Source organism: Schistocerca gregaria, chromosome X, assembly GCF_023897955.1.
Source record: "Schistocerca gregaria isolate iqSchGreg1 chromosome X, iqSchGreg1.2, whole genome shotgun sequence".
NCBI classification, from domain to species: Eukaryota; Metazoa; Arthropoda; class Insecta; order Orthoptera; family Acrididae; genus Schistocerca; species Schistocerca gregaria.
Window position 1 is genome coordinate 591606471 of NC_064931.1, and position 19024 is coordinate 591625494.

At 43.6% G+C, this 19024-nt stretch overlaps 1 protein-coding gene across 1 annotated transcript in view; it reads right to left on the minus strand.

Annotated features, from left to right (window-relative positions):
• The window catches only part of LOC126299401 (vacuolar protein sorting-associated protein 41 homolog), a 143575-nt gene that overhangs the window by 38786 nt on the left and 85765 nt on the right, over positions 1–19024 (minus strand). The window lies entirely within an intron of this gene.

Below are 19024 nucleotides of genomic sequence, written 5' to 3' on the forward strand. Positions count from 1 at the left end.
CCATGGCAAAATTACATTAACTAAGGTTGGGTGGTTGGTTGGCTGATTTACAAGAGGGGGAGAAGGGACCAAACAGCTAGGTCATCAGTCTCTTGTTCCTATTAAACAATTTCACAATAATAAGAATAAAACAAACAACACTCACAGCACAAACTGGGATAAAGGAAAACATCACAAGAACGACAGAAGGGCAACAAACACTACAATGAACAAAAGATTACAAGAAAACCAGAGAAATATGCAAAAAACAGGTAGAAGGGACTAAATCAACAGAGCAGATGACCACGGCTGCCTGACCACAACAATAAAAAGGATAAGCCAGTCTCTCTGGAACACATTAAAATCTCCAGCCTAAAAGCACTAGGGTGGAGGACACATAGGGACAAACGACAAGCGCTAAAACTTATGTAGAAGGGTAAATCCCCCCCTCACACATAAAATATAAAACTAAATCAGCCAATGAGGTGTTGTCTGCTAAAATTAATGGTAACGAGTCTGGTAACTGAAGATTATGGCTCAGGGCAGCCAAAGTAGGACAGTGCAACCGGGCGCCACACTAACACTGAGGTGGGTTTTCACGGCATATGAGATAGCCATGGGTCACACCTCGTCACTCTAAGTTGGTGTGCATCTACATCTACATCCATACTCCGCAAGCCACCTGACGGTGTGTGGCGGAGGGTACCCTGAGTACCTCTATCGGTTCTCATCATCTCCTCATCAGACTGCAAAAGAAGGTCCCTATGGAATATAATATCCTGGACCATATCTAAGCTCTTATGGGGTGTAATGGAAACAGAAACTTCCCCAGCTTGTCACAGGTGAGTAATGCCCGTGACTGGGCTGAGGATGCTGTTTGTATAAAGACTGACTCAAATCACATTTTGGACAATCCCTCCACCTCCCCAAACTTGTCCTCTAAATGCTCCACAATAAACTGAGGCTTCATTGAGATGAAAGATTCCCCATCAGCTCTTGAACATACGAGGTACTGGGGTGAATAAGGTTTGCTGCCACCCTTAGCCTGGTGTTCCTCCCATTGTGTGGCCAGGAAGGGGAATGACTTGGGATCATACTTCTTCGCATTAAAGTTAGACCTTGACCGCTTACAGACTGCTGGTGTTGGACCACCAGCATGAGATGATGTAGTACGCTTCATGGCATGTCATCCAACCTGATACCACCCACTCCAACCTGGAGCCCTCCCCGCAGGCACCACCCAGCCACAGCAAAGGCCACCTGGCACAATGGCCATTGCCGGGAGTCCTGATGCAACAGGGAGATGAGCATCTACTCCTTGGCATAAGTGGGGAGTTAACAGTGCAGGCATCAGCAGAGCGATCCCTGTTTAGACAGGGGGCTACAAACAATAGGATACATGGCAGCCCCACCACAACGGATATGAGGTGCAAAGAAGTCCACGATCATCATTGGTGCAGAACACAACACTGCACAGCGGATGGAGGAAAATGCTCCCAGAAAGATTTCCTTGCCTGACAGATGGAGAATGAGTGGAACTGCAAATCCACGATGATAAAGTAGGCTAAAGATCTCAGTGCATGATGGACATGACGCACCATGTAAGGAGGACGTCATGCAAGTGGTTATTCGGGCAGTTAATTACACTCCTGGAAATGGAAAAAAGAACACATTGACACCGGTGTGTCAGACCCACCATACTTGCTCCGGACACTGCGAGAGGGCTGTACAAGCAATGATCACACGCACGGCACAGTGGACACACCAGGAACCGCGGTGTTGGCCGTCGAATGGCGTTAGCTGTGCAGCATTTGTGCACCGCCGCCGTCAGTGTCAGCCAGTTTGCCGTAGCATACCGAGCTCCATCGGCAGTCTTTAACACTGGTAGCATGCCGCGACAGCACGGACGTGAACCGTATGTGCAGTTGACGGACTTTGACCGAGAGCGTTTAGTGGGCATGCGGGAGGCCGGGTGGACGTACCGCCGAATTTATCAACACGTGGGGTGTGAGGTCTCCACAGTACATCGATGTTGTCGCCAGTGGTCGGCGGAAGATGCACGTGCCCGTCGTCCTGGGACCGGACCGCAGTGACGCACGGATGCACGCCAAGACCGTAGGATCCTACGCAGTGCCATAGGGGACCGCACTGCCACTTCCCAGCAAATTAGGGACACTATTGCTCCTGGGGTATCGGCGAGGACCATTCGCAACAGTCTCCATGAAGCTGGGCTACGGTCCTACACACTGTTAGGCCGTCTTCCGCTCATGCCCCAACATCGTGCACCCCGCCTCCAGTGGTGTCGCGACAGGCGTGAATGGAGGGACGAATGGAGACGTGTCGTCTTCAGCAATGAGAGTCGCTTTTGCCTTGGTGCCAACGATGGTCGTATGCGTGTTTGGTGCCGTGCAGGTGAGCGCCACAATCAGGACTGCATACGACCGAGGCACACAGGGCCAACACCCGGCATCATGGTGTGGGGAGCGATCTCCTACACTGGCCATACACCTCTGGTGATCGTCGAGGGGACACTGAATAGTGCACGGTACATCCAAACTGTCATCGAACCCATCGTTCTACCATTCCTAGACCGGCAAGGGAACTTGCTGTTCCAACAGGACAATGCACGTCCGCATGTATCCCGTGCCACCCAACGTGCTCTAGAAGGTGTAAGTCAACTACCCTGGCCAGCAAGATCTCCGGATCTGTCCCCCATTGAGCACGTTTGGGACTGGATGAAGCGTCGTCTCACGCGGTTTGCACGTCCAGCACGAATGCTGGTCCAACTGAGGCGCCAGGTGGAAATGGCATGGCAAGCCGTTCCACAGGACTACATACAGCATCTCTACGATCGTCTCCAAGGGAGAATAGCAGCCTGCATTGCTGCGAAAGGTGGATATACACTGTACTAGTGCCGACATTGTGCATGCTCTGTTGCCTGTGTCTATGTGCCTGTGGTTCTGTCAGTGTGATCATGTGATGTATCTGATCCTAGGAATGTGTCAATAAAGTTTCCCCTTCCTGGGACAATGAATTCACGGTGTTCTTATTTCAATTTCCAGGAGTGTAGATCTACCTTAGATTGGCAAAAATAGTGAAGAATTCAACAGAACCGTATCATAATACTCAAAGTGTTACGCGTTCCGCAGGCGCTGTTTGCGAATCCATCTTACACCACGTACTAATGGACTGCATAACTTATAAGAATAACGAAAATACTCTTAAGAAATTTTGTAGCCACCATTCTCAGATTTCAATCCGTTACACAGTCAAAAAAGTTGCCTGAATGGAAATCTCAGAAGTTACAACGGTGACCTCTTTTCTCATCAAATTTCCAACATTCCATTTATTATCGTATGTCAGCTCAACACGCAAATGCCGATGTGCTGAAAAGATATCCTATGGGTCCAGATGAGGAATATGGAGAAAAAAAATGTTCTCACACTGTCACAGAACAGTCAGTGGAAGAGTTTCCCATCACTTAGAGAGATGTCTCAGCAGTCACACATAAGATTCTACTATAGAGACAGGTTTGCCAGTTCATACAAACTGGCTGGGCTCATGCACTTCCTTCAGCAGCATACACAGAACTACATTGCTTTTCTATGACGATGGTATGTCCTTCACTTTTTCAGAGGTCTTCTATTGTTCAATCAGAATGACTGCCAGTGTTGAGTATTGATTCTGGAGATTTTTTGCACTCCCATGTAATTCAGCTCTTACGTTAGTCCCACTGGGGCATATCTAGAATGAAGAATCTTGCCTGGTAATACATGTATTGACCATATGTAGACGAGAATGTCACACAAGTGGTTCAGATATGTCAGGTTTGTCAGTCACAGTAAGCAGCACTGCCATCAGCTGTCTACTATCCAGGACATAGGGCGCATGCAGATTTTTACAGACCTATTACATGTGGCCATGTGTTTGATTTTGTTAGATGCATATTTTCACTACCCATATGCACTAAACAACAATTTTTTTCTATTTAAACAGCCCCGTGTACCATTATCAAAATAAAGTTTTGCAGTTTACTTCTGCGGGTTTGCAGTGGTTTTGTACCCAGAAAGGAATTACACATGTTTCCACATGTCTGTTTCACCCTGTGTCCAATGGCATGAAAGATGGTTTTGTAAGAACATTTAAGACAGTGATCAGAAAAATCTTGACATCCACCCCTACTGTTTCTACACTGATCTCAGTTTTATCCCCATACTAGACAACACTGTTTTGAGATCTAACCCCCTCAGAACTTTTGCTTCTACGCCCTCATTGTTACTTGTTACACAGATAAAAAAAAAAAAGTTTTGTATCACCCTGGTTCCCAAAACTCTTGGAGATAGACGTTGACTGTGGATATTGTATCACAGACACAGTCCCTCTGACTGTTCAGAGATGTCACTAAATTTGCCAAAAGATGTAAACAACCATGCATGAGCAGTGCCTATTAGAAAGGGGGGGTCTGACTGCTGACCAGTTTTAGACATTCCATCAGGAAGGAGGCACACAGCTCATGTCTACTGAGCGTCTCTCCTGCAGAGTCTTCCACTGGAGTTTATCTATCATCTTCGTAACGCTTTCGCGATTACTAAATGATCCTGTAACGAAGCGTGCTGCTCTCCGTTGGATCTTCTCTATCTCTTCTATCAACCTTATCTGGTACGGATTCCACACTGCTGAGCAGTATTCAAGCAGTGGGCGAACAAGCATACTGTAACCTACTTCCTTTGTTTTCGGATTGCATTTCCTTAGGATTCTTCCAATGAATCTCAGTCTGGTATCTGCTTTACCGACGATCAACTTTATATGATCATTCCATTTTAAATCACTCCTAATGCGTACTCCCAGATAATTTATGTAATTAACTGCTTCCAGTTGCTGATCTGCTATTTTGTAGCTAAATGATAAGGGATCTATCTTTCTATGTATTCACTGCACATTACACTTGCCTGCATTGAGATTCAATTGCCATTCCCTGCACCATGCGTCAATTCGCTGCAGATCCTCCTGCATTTCAGTACAATTTTCCATTGTTACAACCTCTCGATACACCACAGCACCACCTGCAAAAAGCCTCGGTGAACTTCTGATGTCATCCACAAGGTCATTTATGTATATTGTGAATAGCAACGGTCCTATGACACTCCCCTGCGGCACACCTAAAATCACTCATACTTCGGAAGACTTCTCTCCATTGAGAATGACATGCTGCGTTCTGTTATCTAGGACCTCCTCAATCCAATCACACAATTGATCTGATAGTCCATATGCTTTTACTTTGTTCATTAAGTGACTGTGGGGAACTGTATCGAACGCCTTGCGGAAGTCAAGAAACACGGCGTCTACCTGGGAACCCATGTCTATGGCCCTCTGAGTCTCGTGGACGAATAGCGCGAGCTGGGTTTCACACGACCGTCTTTTTCTAAGCCCATGCTGATTCCTACAGAGTAGATTTCTAGTCTCCAGAAAGGTCATTATACTTTAACATAATACGTGTTCCAAAATTCTACAACTGATCGATGTTAGAAATATAGGTTTGTAGTTCTGCAGATCTGTTCGACGTCCCTTCTTGAAAACGGGGATGACCTGTGCCCTTTTCCAATCCTTTGGAACTCTACACTCTTCTAGAGACCTACGGTACACCGCTGCAAGGAGGAGGACAAGTTGCTTCGCGTACTCTGTGTAAAATCGAACTGGTATCCCATCAGGTCCAGCGGCCTTTCCTCTTTTGAGCGATTTTAATTGTTAATCTGTCGTCTATTTCGATATCTACAATTTTGTCATCTGTGCGACAATCTAGAGAAGGAACTACAGTGCACTCTTCCTCTGTGAAACAGCTTTGGAAAAAGACATTTAGTATTTCGGCCTTTAGTCTGTCATTCTCTGTTTCAGTACCATTTTGGCCACAGTGTGTCTGGACATTTTGTTTTGATCCACCAACCGCTTTGACATAAGACCAAAATTTCTTAGGATTTTCTGCCAAGTCAGAACATAGAACTTTACTTTCGAATTCATTGAACGCCTCACACATAGCCCTCCTCACACTACATTTCGCTTCGCGTAATTTTGTTTGTCTGAAAGGCTTTGGATATGTTTATGTTTGCTGTGAAGTTCCCTTTGCTTCTGCAGCTGTTTTCTAACTCAGTTGTTGTCCTACATTGGCTCTTTTCCATCTCTTACGATCTTGCTTGGCACATACTCATCTAATGCATATTGTACGATGGTTCTGAACTTTGTCCACTGATCCTCAACACTATCTGTATTTGAGAGAAAACTTTTGTGTTGAGCCATCAGGTACTCTGTAACCTGCTTTTTGTCACTTTTGCTAAACAGAAAAATCTTCCTACCTTTTTTAATATTTCTATTTACGGCTGAAATCATCGATGCAGTAACCACTTTATGATTGCTGATTCCCTGTTCTGCATTAACTGTTTCAAATACTTCGGGTCTGTTTATCACCAGAAGGTCTAATATGTTATCGCCACGAGTCGGTTCTCAGTTTAACTGCTCAAGGTAGTTTTTAGATAAAGCACTTTAAAAAATTTCACTGGATTCTTTGTCCCTGCCACCCGTTATGAACGTTTGAGTCTCCCAGTCTATATCCGGCAAATTAAAATCTCCACCAAGAACTATAACATGGTGGGGAAATCTACTCGAAATATTTTCCAAATTATCCTTCAGGTGCTCAGCCACAACAGCTGCTGAGAGACATCCAATTACCATGTCTGAGCCTGCTTTAACCGTGACCTTCACCAAAATCATTTCACATTTCGGATCTCCGTCAATTTCCTTCGATACTATTGCACTTCTTGTCGCTATAAACATGCCTCCCCCTTCACTGTCCAGCCTGTCTCCGTGGTATACATTCCAATCTGAGTTTAGCATTTCATTACTGTTTACATCTGGTTTGAGCCAACTTTCTGTCCCCAGTACTATATGGGTGTTGTGACCGTTTATTAATGAGAGCAGTTCTGGGACCTTTCTATAGACGCTCCTGCAGTTTACTATTAGTACATTAATATTGTTATTCCCTGTTGCATTTTGCCTACTCCTACCTTGCCGTGTCTCAGGAGGCATCTTGTCGGGCCTAGGGAGGGAATTCTCTAACCTAAAAAACCCCCATGTGCACTCCACACGTACTCCGCTACCCTTGTGGCCGCTTCCGGCGTGTAGTGCACACCTGACCTATTCAGAGGGACCCTACATTTCTCCACCCGATAGCGAAGGTCAAGAAATTTGCACCCCAGATCTCCGCAGAATCGTCTGAGCCTCTGGTTTAAGCCTTCCACTCGGCTCCAAAACAGAGGACCGTGATCGGTTCTGGGAACGATACTACAAATAGTTAGTTCAGATTCCACCCTGCGAGCGAGGCTTTCCGCCTTCACCAATTCCGCCAACCACCTGTATGAACTGAGGATGACCTCTGAACCCAGTCGGCAGGAGTCATTGGTGCCAACATGAGCAACAATTTGCAGTCGGGTGCACCCAGTGCTCTCTATCGCCGCCGGTAGGGCCTCCTCCACATCTCAGATGAGACCCCCCGGCAAGCAAACAGAGTGAACACTGGCCTTCTTCCCCGACCTTTCCGCTATTTCCCTAAGGGGATCGATCACCCGCCTAACGTTGGAGCTCCCAATAACTAATAAACCCCTCCCCCCGTGTGCCTGCTCGGACCTTGCTGAAGGAGCAGCCACATGTCCACTCACAGGCAGAGCGGGTGATGCCACACAGACAGCCTCCACATTTACCCTCCGCCTCGTGCACGGCGAACGCCGCTGAACCCAGCACTTCCCTTGGGGAGAGGGTGGCCCAACCGCGCCCGGTACCCACGAAGATGTCTCGACAGCAGGGACAGTAGGTGAAGCATGTAACACCTGGGGTGTACCTTGCGACGCACCAGACTCCCCACTGCCGCTACACTCTGAGGCAGCAGCCTGAAGACGGCTGACCGCGGCCATCAACACGCTCAGCTGTTCGCGAAGAGTGGCCAGCTCCTCCTGCGTCCATACACAGCAGTCACACATCCTATCCATCCTAAGGAATCAATTTACTGGAGAGAGTTAATCAACTCTGCTAGACTGCTAATTCACTAAAGGCGGCTGATTATTGACTAAACTGTGATTGCTAGCCACTTCTTGTAGAAAACAATGAAAATAGCACTACCTGTCTTTGGAGTGTATTGAAAACAAACACTAGCACTACTGGCACTATGGTTGACTAAAGGGACTCTCTCTCACTGTATTCAAAACAAACACGAAATCTATGAAACACTATTAATAGCACTCGACAATTAAAGCTTCCTCAAAGCAAAAACACACGGAAGAAGAAGTGACAAGTAAGAAAAATACAGTTAATACTTAAATTAAAGTAGCTCGCTGCACAGCAGACGTGAAGCAGACGGCGGTTAGGATGACACTTCTACCACCAACAGCATCACAAACCATAGCCCCTACCTTTGGAGCAGGATACGCTGCACCCACCTTTTCCTGCCCTGCACCAGCCAGGAAGGCTTCAGCCCTATGGGCTTCTTCGGAGAGGGGAGGGGGGGGGGGGGGGACAATCTTGTAAATATTTTGATAGATCAATTGATATCATTATGCATATATCTAGTGAGGTTGCTAGGAGTGGAATGATACATCTATCGGAACCACTTGGGTACACAAAAGTGGCTGATTTAAGGACTGTCACAATGGACTTATTTACGATGACCTTCTGATACAATGCTATTTTCTGGAGATTGATTTGGACTGAATTATCTCCAGCTGTTGGCTTGCACACGGTCATGTCTATTTTCCTCATGTGGTGGTGTCTCCATTCGACCTCATGTCATACCTACTGTGACTCTACTGACAGCATATGCGTCCACCGAGACAGTAGTTTGTATTAGAGTGTTTCCCAGCCTGATCAAGCTTCAGTGTCCTCCAGCACTAATGTTTGAGTTACTCAGTAAATCTCTACAGCACTTTAACTGTCAAGAGATATTCACATCTAGAAGTCTTTCTTTCTGTTTGGTTCATGAAGAGTCATGATCCATTATTTTCTATGATTTATTTGTACTTAACTTGTGTTCAATAAAACTTGTATTGCTGAAGGAGCACATGTAGAACAAGTCCACACATCACAATGTAAAACTGTGAGTAAGCCTGGTGTCTCAAGCTTTCAGTTTGCATACTGTAATACACTGATGAGCCCAAATATTATGACAAATGTCCACCACAAAATTAAATAGTCTGGTGACACTGTGGGAACATAACGTGGTAACGAAAGTATGTAAGCAGAGTAGAGACAAACAGGGAATCATCCTAAAGCCAATACAGGCTGTCAATGGGGAAATTTACTAACATAAGCTACTCTGACAAAGGAGGAGGTTGTTATAGACCAACACTTGGGAACGAGCTTCTTGGAAATGGCAAAACTGGTCAGCTGTTCACATGTTGCTGTTGTGGACATCTAGGGAAAGTGCATGAAGGTTAGTGAAATCACATGAAGGTGGCAGTATGTTGGATGTCTATACCTCATTATAGAATGTGGAAATCTGAAGCTTGCTTACTCTGTAAAGCAGGATAGGTGGTGATCTGTGGCATATCTGATAAAAAAGCAAAATTCTGGTGCAGCACAAGTGTTCTGGAGTACACCATTCAGTGCTTCCTGCTGGCCATGGGGTTTCGCAGCAGACAACCCTTACATGTCCCATGTTGACCCAATGACATCACCAGTGGCCACTGGATCGTCAAGACTGGACTATGGATCAATGGAAATGAGTACCTGGTTGGATGATTCACATTTCTTGTTACACTAGCTCAATGGTCATGTTCAGATACACCATCATCCAGGTGAATGGATGCTTGGAAAACGCACTATGCAACAAACACAAGCTGGTGGAGGTTGCATTGTCTTATTAAGGACATTCGCCTTAGCTTCCATGGGACCTGTGGTAGTAATCAAAGACACCATGATAGCTGTGCACTACATGAATACTATTGCATACCACCTGCATCCCTACATGCGTGGTGTCTTCCCTGACAATGATAGCATCTTCCACTAAGATAACTGTTTGTGTCACAAGGCCAGAGCTGTGCTACAGTGGTTTGACAAACATATAGTGAACTTAAGGAGATGTATTGATCATCAAATTTGTCTGATCTGATCCCAATGGAACACATCTGGGATGCTACCAGGTGCCAGCTCTACACCTGCAGACCAACAGAGTGTAATTTATGGGAACTGCTTGATCTGTGCATAGATATCAGGTGCCACATATTTCCAGAAACCTACCAAGGACCTGTCAAACACAAGCCATGCAAAATCACTGCTGTATTTATTCCAAAGCTAGAAAAACACTATTAAGATGGTGGCCATAACATTTTTGCTTTGTATGTGTATGGGGGTGAAGGTGGGGGGGGGGGGGGGGGGTGTTGGTTTGCAATGGCCCCAAAATTTTGTGACTAAGTATCTTAGTTTTAATGAGAAAGTGCCAGGCTTTCCAAGATTTAGTAATTCTCCTGTAGTAAATCTCCCTTATTTTGATCAGCAAGCTAATTTCATAGAATGTCAATGTGACCTGCAGCCCAAATGAACCTGAGGAATTGCCAGAGCCATTAATCTCAGCCAGCAGATCTTAGATGTTTGATACCAGTATGTTCAGTGGCTACTACTGATCAGTAGCTTGTAGGTGACATAGTACAATAGTAAATTTTTGTTTTCCCAACTTCTGATGTGTTTGTATCAAAGCCCAGGTGCTGGCTATCATCTCAGCACGGAACACACTGCATGCTCTTAGTACATAAATGATGACTAACTGAAAACCTCAGCTGCCGACAGGTGTTGATATACCTTGATGTGGACAGCTGAAAATGCATGCCCCGACCGGGAAGAGCTGCATGGTCATCAACAGTAACTGTTCTTTCGAGAACAAGTTACTGTCTTCATATACTCTTAGTATATGACATTGTTCATAGGCACCACTGTACACAATGCAATCTGTCTGTATACAGGGCAGGACAGGACACCCCAGATACAAGGGTACTTCATAAAGGAAGTTATACCTTATTATGGCAGACCAAATAAATTTTCTTGAATGCTGCATTGTGCTTCAAAGTGGCAAAGATACATGACACTATTTTTCAATATATTCAACAAGTCATGGTCAGAATGGTCCACGAATCATTCAGTTTCTGGATGACAGAAACCCACTCTTTGGTCACAGAGTCACTTGAGAACCACTTTGTAACCATCCTTATTGTCAGAGAATTTAAGACTATTGCGAGTCAGTTCCTAGATATCCTGGACATTGTCATCTGTTGTCATGTCAATGGCCTTCCTTCCTGGTCAGTGTTGCCCATATCTGTGGGGCTTTAGTCAAATTGCTGACACCATTTCACTATGGCTAGACACAACATTGCATTTGGTCTGTACACTGCCAGAATTTCATGGTGAATGTATGTGAAATTTAGATGTTTTGCCCATAAGAATCATACTGTCCTGTGTATTTCAACTTTGGTGTACATTTCCAGTTGCCGTGTCACTTCAGCCCTACACTGTGATGCACCTGTTACCGATATCACAGCATATCTGTGTCTGCAGGAGTGCCACAACATGTACTCTCCTCCGGCAATGTGCCACTCTTGTTCTGCAATGATCTTTGTGTGGGACAACATCTATAACCTATGTTCTGAAGTTCTCTCGTATATCCAGGATAAGTAAATATATTGATTGGCGACTCCATGGCGTCGTGTGTGCATCATGACCAAAAAGTGGATAGAATTGGAAGGAAAATCAGCATTGGCCGTTGTTTTTTTTTTTTTTTTTGTCATCCTCAGTGCTGTAACATACAATTAAAATTGGTAGGCACTGGTATCAAGCTATAACCACAGCCATCACATAATAAAGTAAATATATCGAGGTGCTGTTTTTGCTAGTTATAGCAACAGTATGGCAAATTTTCTGACCTTTCTTCTTTTTAGGAGAACTACATTTTTTTCCATGGCATTGAAATGAGCCTTTAGAGGCCTTAAGAAATATAACATGTGGATGTGTGGCACTTAATTGAATAGTGACAAGGTATGCAGCACCACAAGCAACATTCCTGCAGTCAGATGTTACACAAACATCTGCCTTACAGCACTAAATGCAAGCAAACACATACTGCAGATACAGTTCATATGTTTAACTGCACTCTTGAATTTCCTCAGTCTGGGTTCTGCTGATGCAGTAATCAGTCAACTTCCTCATGAAGCTATTCAGAGATTCATGATGTATACAACAGTTATAGTTTTTGCTTGTGGTGAATGTCACCAAACTATTACAGCAGCAGTGCAGTTGTGTGCTGAAACCTATCCTTATTGGGCTCAGTCAATGCAATCTGTCTTTGCATACATAATACAAAATTTCAACAAACTGGAAGTGTGGAGAATGAAATATGCCAACGAAAAAGATCAGCAATTGCCGAGAGAAATACAAATAACATTTTAGCATCTGTAACATACAACCTACACATCACTATGAGGCAGCTTGAAAAATGCTCTGAATACTATGCTCAACACATTTCATCATTTTTACATTTCACTCCATCAACAGATTCATGGCAATGACTTTGAAAATCAATTACAGAGCTGCAAGGTGTTTATAGAAACTGCAGAGTGAAACAGCATTTCCATTTGAGATTTTGTACACAGATAAGTGTCACCTGCAAACTATATACAAATCAATCTTCGCAATATGCACTACTGGTCAGTCCAAAATCCACACTGGCTAAGAGAAGTGGATAAACAACCACCTTGTTTTGTCAACATGCAGTGCCGGTTTTGAAGAATTGCTTCATTGGATCATTTTATTAATGAGACGCTGACAACCACAAGTAGCTTCTGTTCCTAACAGATATGTTGCTGAAATTACTGTAAGACTTCTCACTTTACACCAGCCCATGTGGTAGCAGTGTGATGGCTGTACCACCCACTCCACCCAAATTATTACAGATTAACAGAACATTGAGTTTACTGGATTTGTCATTTGGGGAACACAAAATGGCTGCACAACCACCGGACTAACATCTTTGTACCTTTATCTGTGGGGAGAATTGAAACAAGAGTTCTGCAACGACACACTTGCAACTGCCAAATATGTGAAGTACTGTACTGTACTGCGAAATTCATTAGGCAGTAACATCTGTCCTACATCATTGTATAGCCTGCATCAATGTTCAAGATTAACATTTTGGGCACTTGAAATGATAATCACAACCCTAAACACAGAAACTGTAACTGAGTTTGCTTGTACTTGGTACTGTAAGGCATATATTTGTGGGACCTCTTCTTCAGATGGTAGGCGAGTGGTGTTAAGTACTGTTACCTTGTTATATCTGAACAAGTTCCACACATGTTATGTCATTGACTTCCTCTTCGAACTCTTTTCAAGGTCACAAAAAAGTATGTTGTTCTATTAAAAAAAAAAGTTGGTGTCATGAGGCAACTATAAACAATAAAAATTACCTGTGAGTGTCTGAAAATTTAATATATTGTCCACTATAGCTTAGTGAAAATCACACCTTGTTATTTTCACTCATTTTGGATAAATTTTGGGTGATTTCTCTTAGCTGGCTCATTCTATATACAGGGTGATTTTTTCCACTGTGGACAAACTCTTGGGACTGATCGATCAGAGGATACGGAACAAAAAAGTTCTAATGAACTTATGTCCAGAAATGCATGGTTTCGATGCTAGAGACCATTTATTAAATCATACATTGTTACAGAGACTGTGGTCTAATGTGCATTGTACCATGCAGCCACAGTCACAATATGCGTTGAAAATGGTTTCCATGTGCCTCAACGCATGCGTGTACGCGCTGTAGCATGTTCTGTCTCACATGTTCGCATTGGCCTGGCAGCATCCAAACAGTGTCAAAGGCAGCACGAATATGATGCTCCGGTGTCCCCTTATCTGGAATAGGCTCCACACACATGATACTTTTGAGATGGCCCCATAACCACAAATTGCACAGGTTGAGATCCAGGGAATGAGCAGGCCACGCAACTGGACCGCCTCGTCCAATCCATCGAGCAGGGAAGACACAACTGACATGCGTATGGACGTTAATGGCATAGTGGGCTGGAGCACCATCATGTAGCAGCCACACCATTCTTCAAGTCATCAACGACACTTATTCCAGTAGGGGGGGAGGCAAAGTCACCCGCTAGAAATGCCGATAGTTCTGACCTGTTAGATGGCTTGGAAGGAAGACTGGTCCCTTAAATATGGTTGCCAATTATGCCGGCCCACACATGACGGCTGCACTGACGCTGATGATTTGCTGTCACCATACCATGGGGGTTCTGCATACTATCCCACAGATAACCATTATGAAAGTTGAAGATACCACTCCACATAATGGTGGCTCATCTGTAAATAGGATGCATGACATAAAACCCAGAATTGTGGTTGTCTGGTGAAGCAACCAGTGACAAAACTGTTCGCAATTTGGAAAGTCTGTTGCTAGTAATCCCTGCACACACTTCAAGTAATGAAGGTAGAAACAACTGTCATGGAGAATGTTCCCCACGGTTGCCTGGCTTACCCTGTACTGGCACGCCAACTGTCTGATACTGACATGGTGGTCACCTTCCACAGTGTTAATCACATTTTCCTCCATGTCTGGGTACGTCATTCATGGCTTTCTGCTTCCTGGAACGACCCTGTCTCAGACAAATGGTGGAACACTGTTGCAAATACTGAATGCTGAGGTGCCCGTTGCCCATTGGTGTTTGCCTTTCTGTAAGTACACACATGGATCATTCGGCAAGCTCTTGATTTGAATAGGGGACCAATGTGACAACACTGTATCACGTCCACTACAAGGTGAGTCAGCAAGAGAAGTGAATCAGACAAAACATTACCAATTACTATGGCAAGAGCGGGTGCTAGGGCATGACGTATGAGGAGCAGTACTATCCTCTAGGAGGAAACCAGACATAATGTAACTGTGGCTGGATGGTACAGTACATATTAGACCACAGTCTCTGTAACAAAGTATGATCCAATAAGTGGTCTCCAACATGGAAACCATGCATTTCAGCACGTAAGTCAATTGGACCTTTTTTTGTTCCGTGTCCTCTCATCGATCAATCCGTAGACTTAAACACAGTGGAAAAATCATCCTGTATAATTTCTGCACCGAGGTATTTGTGGAGGACAGAAAGTAGTAGCTGCAGGAAGATGGTAAAACCTGCATGCTCCTGTGGTCTATGGAACAGGTTAAGATGTAACTCAAAACTAAGTATACTTTATCGTTATACCTGAGGAGGATGTCTTTGGATGTAGTTTACTAAAAGGAGCAGGAAGGAATTTCTTAAAACCTCCACTCACTCACCAGTTATCCTGTCAACTGTGAAGCAGTGCATAAAAAGCCTATAGTGTAGGTTATACAAGATTAATGGGTAGTGGCTGGGTATTTGACAGATGATTACCGCACAGTTCACTAGTACAACTAGTGTCAGACTCTTGGCAGCAGCATGCCAACCTCTTCTAGAAGCCCACTGATGGAACTTGTCAGACACTGTCCATATTTTTGCTATATTGTTTGTTTTCAGCTGGGATTTGTGTAGCAGCCACATAAGTTTGTTACCAAAGAAACAACTCAGGAATTGGAATAGCTCAGCCAAATTTAAGAAATCATTATTTATGGAGACGTCAAGGTGGGGATGTACTGCGCGGAGACGGTGAAACTACATGACATGTTTCTAGAGAAGGGGACAGGGGGTGGCTGAAAATCAAGCATTAGCTATGCAATTGGCTTCCTACAACTGGTGTTCAGCAGCACCCATTGATGTAGTGCTGTGTAGATAGAAATCACTCACATATAGTGACTGTGAAACAAAGGACCTGACCACAATAGCAAAAAGGATGACACTTAGGACAAATCTCTGGAGTATTCTATTCTTTTGTATGTGTTAATTGCTGAACAAAAGTCAAGGAGACAAGAAATTCTGGATAAAAGCCGAATTCCCCATTTACCACAACAACGGTAGTGCCAAGCAGTGTCGTAAACTTTCTAAAAATCAAAGAAAACAGAAATTAAGTGATGAAGGTGCACAAAGGCATTTCTGGAAGTGGATTACAGGCACAGCAGATGATAGGTAGTGGATCACAAGCCACAAATGGCCATTTGTACTGGGACAGAAATTCACAGAATTTGAGGCACCATAGTAGACGCTGATTCACCATCCTTTCAACTGTGTTGCACAGTTCATCAGACAGATTGACCTATAATAGTTCTGAAAACATGGGTCCTTCTCAGGTTTCAATAGTGTAATGACAATACTGTCTCTTCAGTGGAAAGGAAATTCACCTCTCTGCCCTACATGATTGAAAATCCTAAGAATATGAATCTTACTCTTGAATTTTAAAATGTTCCCAGCAGCATTGATATTCAAAGGTTCGTGCTTGGAGCCAGTGGTCATTTACTACACTCCACAATATTTTGACTGGGCATCTTCCAGAAAATCATCAAAAACAGAAGTAGACTAACCTCACCCCTCAATTTTTTAGCATGCTGTGTGTATTCTGTGCATGCTATAAGATTGTGGTGACAGGCCGATAACACTACTTGGCAGGCTATGTCCTTGCTGGTGGAATTAGGTAACTCACCTATCATCACGATTATTGCTCCATAAAGTGTGTCACACCATCACTTCTGTGATTTGCTTCAAATGAAGATGACAGAGCATGCCAATGACAACAGCAAGTGACAGCCACAAGGACAGCTGAGCTCCGTAATTTCACCAGTGAGAGCACTGCCTGCCAGATAGAATGGTCAGCCTGTCACCACAATCTCACACATATGCAGAACAAACACAGCTCACTAATAAACTGTGGGATTGGGAGGTCATCTTCAATGTTCCACAGATCACTTGAAGGTGACTGGCTAGTGCCCAGTCAAAATATCATGGAGTGTAGTAAACGACCACTTGTCTGCATGCCTAAAACTGTTCCAAATATTTTACTTTTGATGCTAAGGTCTTTAATCATCTGAATATGAATTTTGTCAGGATCTAGAGGTGTGTCTTGAAACAATGTTTGTTAACTGTGAATCTTTCAGTCAGAAAATGGGTCACTATCTAGCACTGGTCATTGCGTACAGAAAGACAAGCTGACATACTGCTACCTGCTTATGGAAACAAATACAGTGTGATACTTTTTGCTCAAGGAGTATGGAACAAAGTGTTGACAATACCAAAAGGGTTCACAATAATACCACCATTAAATTCAGTTCTGGTCACTGATACAAAAATATAATGGTCACAGAAATGACAACGGTTACACCACACTTATGAATATGGGATATGTCCGCTCATGGATAACATCCAGCTTCCTTTTCTCCTTTTTTATGAAATAGCATGCCTTCATGTACAATATTTTAAATGTGATCAAGCTGGTCATGGAGGATGGTTTTATACCACTGAAATAGCTGTTAGCACTCTCTGGTGGCTGCTGCATTCTCCTCAGACCACCAAAGTACATTTTTTTGATGGAAAAGAGTCAAGATACAAGAACTTGTCTTTTCAGCAACATGCAAAAGTTTCCAACATAACCCTGCAGCTAAAAGCTGACAAATCAGCTCTTTGGAAAGCAAAGTAAATCTACTGGTTTCTGGTTTGGAGAAGAGAAGATAACTAGATAATGGTCACTGTCACACAGCTGATCATGAATGTTCAATTGAAACATGGTTTAAACTAAACTACTAATTGCAAGGTCAACACTGGTGTAGATACTGTGTCTTCTAGTCAAGTGTGTTGTTTCTCAAGGATTAAGTACACATAAGTAAATCCCAATAGTTATTTTCTCAGCTATATTATGTTTTCTGGACTTACTTCTAAAGCTCTACAATGGGTTGAGTGTGTTGAAGTCTCCCAATTACAGAAACAACTGTAGCAGCTGTTCTAGTAGGTCATCAATGTATTTATATTTAATCTCACTGTCTGATGAGCAGAAATTGTTGCTTGCCATTAGACTTTCATATACCTTAACATTAACAACAACTGCTTCTAGTTCAGTGTCTAGCAGTGCACACACACACACACACACACACACACACACACACACACACACACACACACACACACACACACACAGAGAGAGAGAGAGAGAGAGAGAGAGAGAGAGAGAGAGAGAGAGAGAGAGAAATCATTCTTCTGCTATTCATACGTTGCCCACTGCCTACACAAGAGGCATGTCTGTATTTATTTTCTTTCCTACTGTTGTTCTGGCACCCAGTGAAGTGCTCAAAGTAAGAGTGTTGCCTCAGGAACAGGAGATTAGCACACTCATTTCATCTTCTTCCCCTGTAATTCTAGAGGAGACTGGGGTTTATCTGGCTCTGTCACTGAAGTAGCAATGAAGAAAAATGTATTCTCTTGACGGTCAGTGTCTGTATGAATACAAGACTAGAGTCTGGAGTTAAAAGTTTTGACAATCTTAGTGCAGTTGTGCTGCATGCAAGTTTCCTCACAGAAATGACAGAGGTCAACAGCAGACTAACATGGTGATGTATCTTATATCTTTAGATTTCATTCTTCTTAAACTTGGGGCATATTCTTGATTGGGGAAAGTGCTGTCCAGGCAAATTTACACATACCAGAGTTCATTCAGAATGTGCCCTCTCGTGCATTGTCTCCTGCAGCCTCCACAGGTGTGTAGGCATGTGTAGGGTGTGGGAGGAAGAGGGAGAGGGGGGGGGGGCTGTATAGTGAGAAGACATATGCCCAAAACTCAGACACTTGAAATAACTCACAATCTCTGTCCCTGCAGAGTGAGTTGCATTATTTCTCAAAATATTCACCAAGAAACTCTTGCCCAATACGAAAATTTCATCATCAATTCACCAGACAAGACTACAGCTGTAAAGCACAAAAGTAACATCTACACCAGATAGGATTTTTGGAAAATCTCCAAGATCAGTGTAATGACTATCGAAAAAAGGTAAAAACAAATAGAATTTTAATTTCCATTGCAACTTAAATAGCTTAAGTACTTAACAAGGTATATAAGTGAA